At 40.7% G+C, this 3,557-nt stretch overlaps 1 non-coding gene across 1 annotated transcript; it reads left to right on the plus strand.

Moving 5' to 3' along the window:
- The first annotated feature begins 2,386 nt into the window (after nt 1-2,386).
- Nucleotides 2,387-2,493, plus strand: LOC112998048 (small nucleolar RNA R71). Its single transcript, XR_003263069.1, has one exon. It is a non-coding gene; the product is annotated as a small nucleolar RNA R71 (small nucleolar RNA).
- Nucleotides 2,494-3,557: the final 1,064 nt, after the last annotated feature.

The raw sequence follows: 3,557 nt of genomic DNA on the forward strand, positions 1-3,557 counted from the left end.
CCTGGACGGGACTCACCCATTGGCTATCGGAGATAGGATAAATGATTCCAGCTTGCAAAAGCTTGGTTATCTCCTTCTTCACTACATCAAGAATCATCGGGTTGAGTCTTCTCTGTGGCTGTCTTACTAGTTTAGCTCCATCCTCTAAATTTATTCGATGCATACATGTGGATGGGCTAATACCAAGAATGTCCGCCAGGGTCCAGCCTATAGCCTTCTTATGCTTCTTGAGAACTAACAACAACTTCTCCTCTTGCTCATCAGCAAGGGAGGCAGATATAATCACTGGAAAACTCTTGCTATCATCCAAGTAAGCGTATTTTAAATTTGATGGCAGAGGCTTCAATTCTGGTGTGGTCGGCTGGACAGTGGTAGAAGGAGATGGTTTCTCAGCCTTTACCTCATAAAGAAAGTCAGAGGTATGTGTACTTCCTGAAACATGGTTAGTCCTATCTGACTCTATAAAATAAATCTCGAGAGGTAAAACACCACCACCAGACATGCAATCAATATCACTCTCATATTCACTCTCAGCATCAAATTCAGACATATGATCAAGTACAATTTCAGACTCAATGCATGAAGAGTGAGAGGCATGCAGATTAGAATAAAGATCAGTCATGTATTCATCAACAACATGGTCAATTATTTCAGCACGAAATACAGAAAGATCTTTAGATGGGTATTTCATAGCATCCAAAATATTAAAATGAACAGTTATATCACCAAACTCCATGGATAGTGTGCCTGCATAAACATCTATCTTAGTTCTAGCAGTTTTCATAAAGGGTCTGCCTAGAATGATGGGAACTGATCCTTGAGAAAATCCATCTTCCATATTCAAAATATAAAAATCAACAGGGAAAATCAGTTCACCAACTCTAACTAAGACATCTTCTATGAAACCAACAGGGTAGGCAACACTTCTATTAGCTAAATGAATTACCACATCAGTTGACTGTAAGGGACCTAGAGATAGAGAATTAAAAATAGACAGAGGCATAACACTAACAGAAGCTCCTAAGTCTAGCATGGCATTGTCAAACTTACTATTCCCTATAATACAAGGTATGCTGAATGTACCTGGATCTTTGCATTTTTCAGGAATTTGAGGAACATATTTACCAATCAATGCGGAGACATTTCTGCCCATGCTAATTCTTTCACTTCCTTTAAGCTTCCGCTTATTAGTGCACAGCTCCTTCAAGAATTTGGCATATCTTGGAATTTGCTTTATTGCATCCAACAGAGGTATGTTTACCTCTACTTTTCTAAACGTTTCCAAGATCTCTTTCTCTGCCTCTTCCATTTTTTTGTTGGAAACTGCTCTTGGAGGGAATGGAAGAGGGGGAATGTGCTGCTTCTGCAAATCAGAATTACTTGTGGAAGAAGATTCACCTGCACAGAAATTGTTAGGTAAATTTTTGTCATCACCTTTTCTGGAGTAGAGTGAAGTTTGGCAGGTTCATTTGCAGATGAGGAAGGTGCTATGGGTTGAGGTCCTTGACACTGCTTTCCCAACCTCAATGAAATGGCACTGACATTTTTGGGATTTTGGACAGCTTGAGAAGGCAGCTTGTCAGAATTTTGGGACTGTTGTTGATTCAATTGGGTAGCCAATTGTCCCATCTGATTGGTTAAGCTCTGAATGGAGGCTCTGGTCTCTTGCTGAAACTGCATGTTCTGCATAGTCATTTGCCTCACAAGTTCTTCAAGGGAAGGTTGTGGAGGGGCCTCAACTATTGGTTGTTTCTGGGGTTGTTGCTGTTGTTGGATTGGTGGAGGAATGTATGGTCTGCTTGGGCCAGCAACATTTTGGAAGGAAGGAGCAGGCTACTGTTGTTGTTGCTAAGGGCTGGACCATCTGAGATTAGGGTGATTCCTCCATCTAGGGTTGTATCTGTTGCTGGAGAAGTCATAATTATTCTGCTGTGGTTGATTTTGCTGCTGAGGTTGAGGAGGTCTATTGTAAATATTTGCAGCATAAGCTTCAGGCTGCTCAATTGCTCCAGGTTGCTGCATGGAAGGGCAAAGGTCTGTATGGTGGTCAACAGAGGAGCACAAACCACAAACCCTTGCGACAGGTACAGATTTCTTATTCAAGGCCAGCTGGGTTACCAAGTTAACCAATGCATCTAGTTTGCCTTCAAGCTTCTTAGTTTCAGATGATGCAGATGGGCTTGTAGCTACCTCATGCACTCCTCTAATGACTATGGCATCATTTCTGGCGCTAAACTGTTGGGAGTTGGAAGCCATCTTCTCAATTAAATTTCTGGCTTCAGCAGGAGTCATGTCTCCAAGGGCTCCACCACTGGCAGCATCTATCATACTTCTCTCCATATTGCCGAGTCCTTCATAAAAATATTGGAGAAGAAGCTGCTCCGAAATCTGATGGTGAGGGCAACTGGCGCATAGTTTCTTAAATTGCTTCCAGTACTCATACAGGCTCTCTCCACTGAGTTGTCTAATACCTGAGATATCTTTCCTGATGGTTGTGGTCCTGGAAGCAGGGAAAAATTTTTCTAAGAATACTCTCTTAAGGTCATCCCAGCTCGTGATGGACCTTGGAGCAAGGTAATACAACCAGTCCTTTGCCACTCCCTCCAATGAATGAGGAAAAGCTTTCAGAAATATGTGATCCTCTTGGACATCTGCGGGTTTCATGGTGGAGCAGACAATATGAAATTCCTTCAAATGTTTGTGCGGGTCTTCACCTGCAAGGCCATGAAACTTTGGAAGCAAATGAATCAGTCCAGTTTTAAGAACATATGGGACATCCTCATCAGGGTATCGGATGCACAAGCTTTCCTAGGTGAAATCACGTGCAGCCATTTCCCTTAGAGTCCTCTCACGGGGTGGAGGTTGTGCCATGTTCTCAGAATGTGCAAAATCAGAATGCTCAAAATTATAAAGCTCAAGATCAGGATGTTCAAAATCACCAATAACAATGCACAGATTCACCAGTAATGGAACGCTCAGAATGATAAAAAGGTATAAAATGATGCCTAACTAATCTATGAAATGTCCTATCTATCTCAGGATCAAAGGGTTGTAAGTCAGATGGATTGCCTCTAGTCATACACTACATTCAGCATGCACACAACTAGTTGCCTTATCATGTAAATAAAGGTGTAGGTTTGAACTACAGCTACCCTCAAATGATATCCAAATGACTTGAAATTTTGTGAGCAACCTTATAAAATGATGAGAAGATAGCACAAAAAATTTTAGACAAAAATTCAAAGTCTAACTATGAAAGCTAAAAAATGGTAAGTTAAGAAAAATAAGTCAATAAAACTTGAAAAATAAAAAACTTTTGACAGAATCACTTTTTTTGGACGATGGAGACCTCAGCCTATGGCTGGCTGCCATGGCGTAGGAAATGTTTTTCTACCCCAAATGCATATATAATAATTGCGATTCTGATAACCGGAGCAAAAGTTATGGCCGTTTGAAGTTTTGACAAACACAAAATTTGCTAGTTTTTTGGAACTTTCAAATCTGACCAAACTAAAGGCTCTAGCTATTTTTCCCACAAAATATGGATTAAAATAAGT

This window comes from Glycine max, chromosome 1, assembly GCF_000004515.6.
Source record: "Glycine max cultivar Williams 82 chromosome 1, Glycine_max_v4.0, whole genome shotgun sequence".
Taxonomy (NCBI): Eukaryota; Viridiplantae; Streptophyta; class Magnoliopsida; order Fabales; family Fabaceae; genus Glycine; species Glycine max.